This window comes from Electrona antarctica, assembly GCF_951216825.1.
Source record: "Electrona antarctica genome assembly, chromosome: 4".
In the NCBI taxonomy this organism is placed as follows: domain Eukaryota; kingdom Metazoa; phylum Chordata; class Actinopteri; order Myctophiformes; family Myctophidae; genus Electrona; species Electrona antarctica.
Window position 1 is genome coordinate 46125831 of NC_136809.1, and position 12751 is coordinate 46138581.

Below are 12751 nucleotides of genomic sequence, written 5' to 3' on the forward strand. Positions count from 1 at the left end.
CACAACACTTGTACTAGTTTGGATCAGTGTTCGATCCGTGTTCGTTTACACGAGTGGTGCTTATCTAGGTTCTGATTAAGTGTGATTGCAGCTGTGTGTTGTGTTGATGCAAACAGGTATGCAGTGGTGGAAAAGTAACTATTAAGTACAATTACTTAAGTACTGTACTTCAGTACAATATTGGCAGTTTGTATTTCCAATAATTTATACTTCTACTCTTCTACTCCACTACATCTGGGATCCAAATATTGTACATTTACTCCACTACATTTATTTGATAACTTTAGTTACTAGTTACCGGTACTTTGTAGATTTGGATTATTATTACAAAACATACAGTAACCACTAAGCTCACAATACGTCTCAATGAAGGTTTGTATACACTTGAAAACTTGTGAAATGGGACACTCTGCATAATGAGTACTTTTGCTTTTGGTAAATTTTGATACCTGTACTTTTGTACTTTCACTCAAGTACATTTTAAATTCTGGACTTTCATATATCTACATTGCAGTATTGATACTTTTACTTAAGTAAAAAAAAATGTGAATTATTTTTCCACCAGTGCAAGTATGAGGAAAATGTAAGTTAAAGTTTATTTATTTATTTTATTTATTTTTTTGTACAGAAATCGATCACTTTTGCTTTCAACAGACTTTTAGTCACTCACTAATGATGATTGATTTATCTGCAAATATATGCAGGCCTGCCGTCTTGTCTCATTGATCAGCTGATAAGATCACTCTGAACAACAATTACACTTCAATAAAACAGCACACAGCAATAAAAGTAATGGACCTTGATCACGACGACAATTCAGAACTGACTTTCCTCATTATTTGCCTAATAAGCTTTTTCTTCCCTCCACTGGACCATGTCCCCATGTCTCCATGGTGTGTACTCATGATAGGACAATGGCGCTGAGAGTTTGAGAGACTAGATTATTGGACTACTGTTTTTCCAGACAGATGATGTCGACTTCATCGAGGTCAGAGTTCAGGAAAGGAGGGCCTCCCGGACTGCAAACAGTCACTCCCACAACTCTTGAAGAGAGGTATACACTGTGTTTTAACCTCAGAAGAGACTATAGCAAGGAGAAGCAACATGTCTTCCCTCAGCAGGCAGTCTTCAGTCACCTTTACAGCTGAAGGTCAGTCAAGTTATTTTTGTTGGTTTGCGCCTTTTTCTTTCCTTCACTCGTGTTTTTATGTGCGGTACACTCATTTTGTTTATTCTGTCCATCAGGTAAGAAGGAGCCTTCCTCCGTCTCTTCCAGTGAAGTCAGGTTGGTGCTGCTGGGCAATACGACGACCGGGAAAAGCTCTGCCGCCAACTCCATCCTTGGTCGCAGGGCCTTCAAGTCAAAGGCCAGCGGTTTCTCCGTCAACCAACAGTACCGTAGAGCGTGCGGCGATTTCCATGGCAGACACATCGCTCTCATGGACACGCCGGCCTCGGTGGACAGACAGCAGACCTCCAAGGAGGTGCAGAGGGAGCTGAGGAGGTGCGTCACTCTCCTCTTTCCGGGCGTGAACGCCTTCCTCCTGGTGCTCCAGATCGGGAGGTTCACCCAGGAGGAGAGGGAGGCAGTGAGGCTTATTCAACAGGCACTGGGACCCCGGGCTCTGGAGTACTCCGTGGTGGTGTTCACCCCTGGAGACGGCCCGGACGAGGGGACGCCTGCGAGGGATTGCCCCGTGCAGCGCTGTGAGGGCCTGTCTGAGTTGGTGGCCAAGTGTGGAGGGAGGTACTGCACCTTCAGCAACAACACCTCAAAGACCACTAAGGACCAGGTGGCAGTGCTCCTGAACCTGGTGGACAGCATATCGGAGGCCAACGGCGGAAGACTCTACACCTGCAAAACGCTCCGAGAGCTGTGCGACGACGAGGCAGAAGAGGCCCAAGTGCTACAGCAGGAAAGGAGGCTGCAAAGGGCGAAAGAAGAGCTTCAGAAGGTGGAAGGGGAAAGGAAGGAGGCAATGAGAGAGTGGTACCAGAGAGAGCTGGAGAAGATTCAGCAGCAGAGCACCAGGCAGATGGAGGATCTGAAGAGAAAGCAACAGATGGAACGTGAGATGGAGAGACAACTGTGCAGAGAGAGGGAGGCGGCAGCCGGAAGAGAGAGGATGGAAGACAATGACAAGATGGAGCAGGAGCGGCAGATCCGAGATATGGCGAGAGTCACGGAGATAAGGAAGGAGGAGGAGACAAAGAGGGAGGCATTGCAAGAGCGACTTGAAGGAGTCATGAAAACACTCCAAGAGCACCGAGACACGGAGGGGAGCATGAGGAGAGAGGTGGGGAATATCATCCAGAGACACAGAGTAGAAAATGAAAAGAAAGAGAGACAATGGCAAGTTCAGCAGCTCGAGAGGGAGCAGACCATCAGGCAGAGAGAGGAGACGAAGAGAGAAGCTCTGCAAAATGAACTGGATCGACTCACCCAGCTCATCGAGGAGCAGAGCAGCAGGGAGGAGAAGAGTGCGAGGCAAAGGCATGAGCTGATCAGGAGCGAAAGTGTGAAGAGCAAAAGGGAGAAGGAGAGGGCGCTGGAAAACCAGAAAGAGGAGAGAAAGAACAGGGAGAGCCTTCAGCAGCAGTTCAGGCTCGTCACCATGAAGGCGGAGGCCCTCCAGCAGCAGCTGAGGACGGCCACGCTGAAGGTGGAGGAACACAAAGCAAAGGAAGCGACGTTGACGAGAGAGCTGAAGGAGAGCCGAGGGCAGAGGGAGATATGGGTGTGTGAAATGTGCGCACTGAGGGAAGAGCGCAACGCGGGCCGTTCAGAGCACTTTGACGAGGTCATCCTAAAGTGGCCCGCGGTGGAAGGTAGCAGCGTAGAAGCATTTGTCAGACCTGTCTCCGGGTATCCCAGGGAGATGGGACTGCTTGTGTTGAATGCAGCTCTGGAGACCATTGGTGCTCCCTGCTGTATACAGTGACTTATTAAATGACACCTTACTGACATTCGGTATTTTTTGCACTGTATAATGTGTGTCAAGACTCAAGACAAACACAGTAATACAAATGAAGAAGTAGCCAGCACACAAAGAATGTCCTTTACACATGAGTGTTGCGGGCCTTCTGCTTTTGCAGCTATTTATCTCTCTCTCTCTCTCATTAGCAGGCAACAATGCAGCACTATCTCTCTCTCTCTCTGTTTCTGGCACAACAGCGCCACTTTTGCCCCTACTGCTACTCATAGTCACATAATCACATAGGTTAACACGGACATTGCTGTTCCTTGGAGTGGTTGCACCACTCAAAAATACACAATCATGTTTATAGTGACTGTTTGGACATGATGTGCTGATATTTGGAGATTCTTTTTACATTTTGATTATTATTCTTTTTTAATGGAAATAATTGCAATGTGCCCTAAATAAGCCAATGAATGCGCAAACAGTACAAGTTCTAAAAATAAATAATGTAATGTATGGGATAATCTGACTAATGTATGTTCCTCTGCCCCTCACCCAAACGTTACTGTCCTAATAAAGACGATCAAGTGTTATTAAAGAGCATTCCAGTGTTTTTCCACTGATACTGTGAGTCTGTGACCTCAGCTCTGCCCCAAAGCCAAATGCGGCCTTTATCCACAGCTGTAGCCATTTGATCTGAAGAACGGGGCCCACTGTGGTTGATTATGAAAATCAGAGTGGATTGGCACTGGAGTTAAGAGATCAGACTGGCTGATATTCCCAGACGCTAGCAGTGCAGAACAGCGAGTGTAATAAAGAGAATCTAAAGCAAAGGATTAGTTTTACTGTGGGAATAATCCCTTAATTTTGAGTAATGTAAGGAATCAAGGATATAGGAATAATCATTTTCAAGGTAGACCAGCTACACTGTACACCTGTATAATAATTCCTGAATTTGTTTTGTTTTTGTCATGTCTTGGAGTGAATACACCAAAGTACTCTCTCATATCTGTGTTCTGTTTTAAAAGCACTCACATTTTGTACTTGAGTAAAATTATCAATACTGCAATATAGAAATACTCTGTTGACTGTTACAAGTAAAAGTCTGGAATTCAAAATGTACAAAAAAAAGTACCAAAAGTAGAAAGTACTATTTATGCAGAATGCCTCATTTCAAGTTTTCAAATGTATAAAAATATTTTGAAAATAGCCAATCTACATCGGCTACTTTCAAATGGCCAAAATGTATAGGGCTGAATTGGTTAATGTTTTGTAATATAATCAAAAACTACAAAGTAACTAGTAACTAAAGCTGTCAAATAAATGTAGTGGAGTAAAAGTACAATATTGGATCTGAGATGTAGTGGAGTAGAAGTAAAAGTGTTGGATATTGGAAATACTCAAGTAAAGTACAAATACCTCAAAACTGTACTTAAGTACAGTACTTAAGTAAATGTTACCACTGCTATCTGCTTTGTCTGCAAGCCTTGGGTTTTCACGGTAGCCATGCAGGCAGCACTATCTGTCTCTTCCTGGAGACAGCTAATATACTGTAGTCCAGGTGACCTACATTTGGATTGATGTTACCGGAGAGAATCTACAAGGTAAAACCAGGGACTGTCTGGAGTTATAGGAATAGCAGCTAATGGCAGACATCATCAACACATCCTAATTGAGCATAAAGATCTGTGAAAATATAGCAGATCTACAAGCTCACCTCGTGTTGCATGCGCTGTGATGTGGTAGATCGGCTATTTTCCCTTTTTTTTGGAAATGCTACTTGAACGTTTGGAAGTTTTGGAAATCCTCCCAAAATAGTGATGCCAGGTTGAAAGTTGTTTAAAGTGTTGGTAGTAGTATTATTAATGTGTGCTATTGTAAGATAAGATGTACATGTGTGTAGCCTATGTTGTGTATAGAATATCAGCTGGAACAAAATACAATCATTCATGCATGGTCATTTTGGTTCCCAAAATAAAGGGGATCCCCACCTAAACGACTTAATAGAGCATCAAAATCAGTTTAAACCACTTTAAACCTATTTTACAATACATTTGAAAATAATCATGACCGAAATACAAGCGGCCAAAATTAGTTTTCGACGGGTGGCTGGCATCTCCCTTAGAGATAGGGTGAGAAGTGCAGTCACGCGAGAGAGACGCTGCTTCTTCGCCTGGAAAGGAGCCAGCTAAGGTGGTTCGGGCATCTGGTTAGGATGCCTCTCGGGCGTCTCCCTAGGGAGGTCCTCGAGGCACGTCCCACTGGAAGGAGACCCCGGGGCAGACCAAGGCACAGTTGGAGGAAACACATCGACTCACTGGCCTTGGAACGTCTCGGGATCCCCCAGGAGGAAGTCACTAATGTTGCTCTGGAGAGGGAAGTCTGGAGCACTCTGGTGGAGCTGTTGCCCCCACGATGCGACTACAGATAAGCGGTTGAAGATGGATGGATGGATGGATGGATGGATTTGAAAATAGTCAATCTAGTGTTCTGGAATAATCTGGGGGTCCCTGACACAAAATATTGATCAATTTGGTTGTCCTTGACATGAAAACGTTTGATACCACTGGTGAAAACACTACACAATCAAAGGGCTGTGCTTGTTCCAGGCACACCGTGTGCCAGGAACAGTCCAGAGTGTCCTCCGCCTTCCACGGAGGTCGAACGACGGTAACAGTAAGAGTGGGCATATATATATGGAAAATGGTCTTAACTCTTTCTGTGCCTTATTTAAATCGTTTTTTCACCTACCTAAAAATCACAGAATATTTTGCGTTACTCCATTCCGCACACGGAATCATGGTCGATATAAGCGTCAATCCGTTTATAATATAGGCTGTGATTGAGGGCCTACTCTAGTCTGCGTGCAGTTGTCCCATTGGAATACATTATAGTGGTGTTTTCGACCGATTCCTACTCACGTGATCAACGTGTTCCGAAGGCTCACAAGAATCATCCAAACCATGGATGATCCATAGGTTAGCGCACAGCGCCCTCCAGTGGAAAACACGTATAGGGCACAGAATTAAGTAATGTGAAGTACACATGATTAGAACATGATTGAACATTTGACAATTAAGGTCTAATATTTTTACAATTGCAACAAAACCTGTACATCATTTGGAGAATAAAGAAGTTGAAAAGGGGCCTGGGCGGCTGGTGTAGCCGTCTGGTCATCTAGGCTGGTAAGCCTGACAGCGTGTCGCGGGTTCGACTCCCGATCCCGACGACCTTTGCTGCGTGTCCCCCCCCATCTCTCTCCCCATTTCCTGTCAGCCTACTTTCAATCTATCAATACTTATCAGTCGAATGCAATCGTGCCAGCAGGCTCGCCTGAGCCGACTAGCTTTGATTAGGAAACGCGGAGGCGTCCGACGTTGGTTGTCCTAACTCCAACTCTAACCCTAACCCTTACCTCAGTTTTAACCGGCCCGTAAATCCCCTAACCTCATATCAGTCTTAACCAGTAATGTAAATCAGTTTCACAATGTTTTAGCTTCAGTGGCAGTAATTTCATTTCCGTGTTTCCTAATCACAATCATCGATTTTGTGGTGTCTCTCATGGCTCAAGTTTGCTAGAGCTGACTCTGCCCCGTACGAGTTGCAACCCGACAGAATAGTACATTATTACCCCCCCAAGGCAATGCCAAAACAGAGCAATATATTCACCACCACGGAGCACAGCCAGGCAGTGCTGTCCTCCTGGAGTAGAGGCACAGAAGGGGAGTCGCCCCTCACTGGTGAAATTTCCGGGAGATAAAGCGGGGTCGCGTTAGGTAGAGGACCAATGGGCCAAAGTCCAATATAGCTGCTGACTGCTGTGCATAGAGCCTATTTGATTCACATTGAAAATTGCATAGCCTACTTACCAACCACACTGAAACATGGGCTGTCAGCAAGTGGGGCAGTCATCTGTACCACGGCTGGTGTACTGCAATCCTTAAAGAAGCACAGCAAACGGATGAGGTGTTATACCTTATGCATGCTGATTGACAATGAACTCGAATCTTTTTGAATAATGGGAAAGAAAGAAAGCACATGTCTAACTATATTGTTTAATTAACACAATTAACACAATACTGTAACAATGATAATCAGTTTGATGATAAGGGAATCCAATGGTTCCTTGACGTGTGCCATTAAAACTTGTATGATGTTTGAAGCACTCACACGACAATTACTAATAATAATAATAACTAGAACAGCACTCTGTCGAGTGCCTACTTGCTTGTTGCACACAAGTAGGCCATAAATGGCCTACTAGTGCGCAAGCAGAGCGCGCAAGTACTGTCGACCGCTACAAACTGTCAAATCTCAGCTTCTCTTTGAAAGAACGATTGAAATATTGAATTATTAGGTTTAGCTATTTGCTACGTACCTACTTTTTGCACGTAAAAAAGTAGTATTATGAAGTATATCGTAATAAAGATGAGGATTAAAGGACTCAATGCCTTCGATGGTGACGTATATCTCGATCAGTGTCGGGTGGATTAAAGGAAATGCCTCTATGTATATGTATATGTAATTTGTAAGTTGATTAGCGGTATACTGTGGTTACTTTTGATGCATATGCACCGTCCCAGCATATGACGTCAGGGTATAACTGGCGTCATATGCTAGCTCTCAATGATGACTAGCTCTCAATGATGACGTAATAAAGATGTGGATTAAAGGTCCCAATGCCAGAGTGTAATTGGTTTTCGATGGTGACGTAATGACGATATGTTTTAGTGTCGGGAGGATTAGAGGTAATGGTCCTTTGTATACATGTATGTAGTCTGGCACCACTGCCGTATCAGGCACAAGTAGTCATTACGTAATTTGCTGGGACGGTGCATACGCATCGTCGGGCGAAACTAGTACTTGCGCGCTCTGCTTGCGCAAGTAATAATAATGGTTTGCATTTTTATGGCAATTGCACAGAGTGCCTACTCAAAGCACTTACAATGGTCCATTCATTCATACATTGGCAGGTGAAGCGGCCAACAGTCAACGCCTCACTTCCCACATTCATACGCACACCAATGGTGGCAAGCTAGCATGCGAGGCACCGGCCGACTCATTGGGCCAATTTGGAGGCAATGTGGGGTTCAGTCAGGGTTCAGCCTAGCTCCAGCCCTGAATTGCTAGCCACGCCCATTAAGAAAATATGTTCTGGCGATTCAGTGAAACGAAATGTAAATTCAGACTGAGTGTCAGGCTAGGGTTCAGTGTCTTGCCCATGGACACCTCCTCCACAGGAGGAGCCGGGATTCAAACCGCAGACCCACACCCACAGACGACCTGCTCTATCTCCTGAGCTACAGCCTACCTCCTGTACAACATTGAATGCATTTAGAGCAAGGCTAAAGGCCTATTCCTATCATAGTCCAGAGGTGACCACCGAAAACTACAACATGACGTCACGCCGCAGTGGTCACCGCTCACACAACACATCTATCTGTTTTTACTAACCACCGTTTCGGTTGTCACCTTTTCACCAAAAACTGGACCATGAATATAGGCCTTAAGCCTATGGAACAGCTTTAGGGAAAACGACAACAATGATTATTGTTATACTGTATTATATTTATACAGAATAATACTGTCCAGATTTAGCTGTACAGCACAGATTTACAGAGCACTCTTCATTTAATGCTGTGTAATAAAAGACACCAGAAAAACATATTATTTTGTTTGTTAAATAGCTCTATATTATATTCTGATCATTGCTATAGTGTGTTTGTTCAGTAACAGGTCACGGTGGTGTCGTGTCTCCTTGACTCTCCAGGTCAGGATAATATTAATGATATGATATCTCTGCTGTCGGGAGGAAACCTCATAACTCCAAAATGTTAATCTTTCAGGAAATAAAAATATAAATTTTTCAGGAAATTAAAGGACCACTTCACCAGTTTTCAACCTATCTTCATATAATAGGTCCTCACTAATAATCATGAAAAAAAAAAAATCTACTCGGTCTGTGTCTCATAGGAAGGCTGTGGGCAGTTCAGAAACCGTCCTCCAGTGACATCATCGATGGGGAATACAAGCTAATAGAAACTGCAGGCTTTCTAGTCCTGAAAAGTTGCAATGCGAAAATGGAAACCATCGTTCTCACGATAATGAAAATCTAAACATTTTAAACTTGTTTAAAAACAAATCTGCCTATTAAATGATGATGTCACTGGAGGACGGTTTCTAAACTGCCCACAGCCCTCCTATGAGACACAGACTGAGTAGAAAGAAATCGTGCCATTATTAATGAGGACCTATTATATGAAGATAAGTTGAAAAGTGGTCCTTTAAGAAAACCTTATATTTTTAAAACAAAGCAATACAGCCCAATCAAAGTTGGTGTTGTAACTTTATATATTGCCACAGACGAAAAACAGTCTAAGTCCAAATTTCAGACTGACCCCTCCACGAAAAGGCCTCGTTGTCCTGAACCCTTATCTATCATTTATATATTATGGATCAATAGTGTGGACTTAGACTGTTATTCGTCTGTGGTACTCAATTACTTCCATGAGAGGGGGAGAGGTGGTGGAGTTAGTTGCTTTAGCAGACAGTTTGAGGGTCCAATGGAGTTAAGAGGTTTTGTCCAAAGCACTTTTTACTACTTTCCATTGGTTCAATATTTTCAAAAACCTAAAAAATTTAGTTATGAGGTTTCCTCCCGACAGCAACGATATACTACATTTAATAAATACCCTTTGTATAGCGGTTTTCATTTTTCTTTCTTCACCGAATCAAAGGTGTTCACCAGGATCCTGGGTTGCTGGATTCTAGGCTTAAAATAATTTATATAAATATTTTTGTTTTGTTGGGAAAAATGAATGGCCGATTTTTTAGTGGGTCTATGATCTATAAGATTGAAGCAGATACATTTGCACTCTCCTGATTGCATGGAATTGAAATACATTTTCTGTATGGTACATTAAAGAGCTGGAGAGATAGGGAGACCCCTGCTATAAAAAACAAACACTAGCAGTTACTATCAAATTCAGAATATAGAGCCTTAACCTTTTTGTCATGGTTTGAGGACTTTGTAATTATTTTTGGGACTTTTTGGTTACTCTCTGATGGCCATTTTGGATTTTTGTATTGTTTTCACCGCCTCCTTGTTACCCTCCACACACCCTGGTTAACCACCTCAAATTCTATGGAAGGGACATTTCTAATTGTAAGGACCAGTGGCATCAATGCTGAGGCAAAACCCTCCAGCTGTGCCGATTTATTTCACAGTGGAACACCAGGCATGTATCAAAATGTACAGATATCTGCAGTGATGGTGTGCTCTAAAATAGGACAATACAATTGCCAAAACTGTTCAGAGATGATAAATCCTATAACCATCTGCTACTCCAAGCAGGCTGAAACGAATCAACAGTGACTCAGGATACCATACCCTATCAGTAACGTATCGACAGTGACTCAGGATACCGTACCCTATCAGCAACGAATCAACAGTGACTACGGATACCATACCCTATCAGCAACGAATCAACAGTGACTACGGATACCATACCCTATCAGCAACATATCAACAGTGACTCAGGATACCATACCCTATCAGTAACGTATCGACAGTGACTCAGGATACCATACCCTATCAGCAACGAATCAACAGTGACTACGGATACCATACCCTATCAGCAACGAATCAACAGTGACTACGGATACCATACCCTATCAGTAACGAATCAACAGTGACTCAGGATACCATACCCTATCAGTAACGTATCAACAGTGACTCAGGATACCATACCCTATCAGTAACGTATCAACAGTGACTCAGGATACCATACCCTATCAGTAACGAATCAACAGTGACTCAGGATACCATACCCTATCAGCAACGTTACGTATCAACAGTGACTCAGGATCAGGGGCGCCTAACTTCGTTTCCAGGTGGGGGAGCACAGATTTGGACTCATGCGCGCGCGTAGCGCGCGCGCAAAAATGCGCGTGCATGTGCCTCGTGCACGCGCGTTTTCGCGCATTTTCACAAGGAAAAGTGGCTTTTACTTTCCCTCTCCACACGCAAGTTATATGAACAAACTGACAAAATGCATCATAAAAAGGCATAGGCCTATTTAGGCTACACATGACATTGGCAAGGCGCCGATATCAAAACAAAACATATAAATTATAGCCCTATTATACAACAGACGAGCTGACAGCGCAGCGCGCTTGGGCTCGGCGACCCCGGTGTTGTATCGTCATCATTCATCATAGATCCCTCCCCGTCAGAATCTAATATCTAACATTAAATTGCAGCAGCATTCAGCAGTTCAGTTGGCACGGCGGCCATAGTAATTAGTAAATACTATATTATTTCTCACTGCAATAGTGACTATTAGAGAAATAATATAGTTAAATTGTAAATGCTTTACCTTAAACCCCAAATGTGCTCTTGCGCTCCGGGGTGGTTAATTCCCTCATCATGGCATTTACTGTATATCCAACGTGAGTTACGTGTCCAGAATGTCATTATGTAGGCTACGTGAGATGGACACTGCTGCTTGCGCTGCTGCTGCTGCTGCTGCTGTTGTTTTTATTATTGTCCTCCTTCTCCTCCAACAACGTTAGCACTCGTTCCCTGCTGAACACTGCTGCTGGTGCCCATGAAGGCCAAGGGTTCATTAACTAGACTTGATTTGGGCTTGGACCCACCAAATAAATCACTCATTCTCTTCTGAGCCATGTTGACAACAACAACACACACATTCAGGCTGACCGGAGAAATTCAAATCCGTGCGCCCCGTGCGTAAAGGTAACCGGAAATAGCGTCAGCAGCAGAGCAGTAGCCTCGGAAACCCAGACGTTTTTATTTCCAGGGAGAAAAAGCAGAGCAGAGACGATGATAAAAAAAGTCACACAAATGTAGTTTAAGAATACTATTTATTTTATCCTCCAACCAGTCCACTTTTTATTTATATAAATAATAACGTGACATTATATCTATATCTTTTTTTGGTAGGCTACTGCACATTCATGTCATGAATAATAATTTAAGAAATCATAGCAGATTATATGAGTTAAAAAAAAAGGATCTCAATTCCACAGCTGTGGAACAAACTTCCAGCTGCACCTAGAACTACAGAATCACTCCCTAGATAGATTCCACCATATCAGTCAGTATAAATATTGTTGGTACTCAATTTGAATAATATGAAAAGGTGTAAAGATTGCACTCATTGCAGAGCAAATTCCCAGCATGAGATTGAAGATCAGTTATGTTATTAGAGACATCGCTCGCGTGCACTACACGCGCGCCGCGCGTGCCGCGCTCACACTGTCACACACATAGACAAACACCCTCTCCTCCTCTCTCTCTCTCTCTCTCTCTCTCTCTCTCTCTCGCTGTCGCGCACCGTGCGCTTCGAGCGTGGCGGCGGCCGGGGGGGGGGGGGGGGGGGTGATAAATAGTGGTGTCGCGTTGCGACACCACTATTTCAAATGGTGCCGCAGCTGCTCCGTTTGCTCCATGGCTCAGGCGCGCCTGCTCAGGATACCATACCCTATCAGCAACGAATCAACAGTGACTCAGGATACCATACCCTATCAGTAACGTATCAACAGTGACTCAGGATACCATACCCTATCAGTAACGTATCAACAGTGACTCAGGATACCATACCCTATCAGCAACGAATCAACAGTGACTCAGGATACCATACCCTATCAGCAACAAATCAACAGTGACTCAGGATACCATACCCTATCAGTAACGGCAAAAAAAAACAACCCAATTATAAAAAAGAAAATACTGACATTCTAGAATGTTATAATTATAGTATCAACATCTCTGATAATTATTAATAATGGCATGAATGTGTTTCATT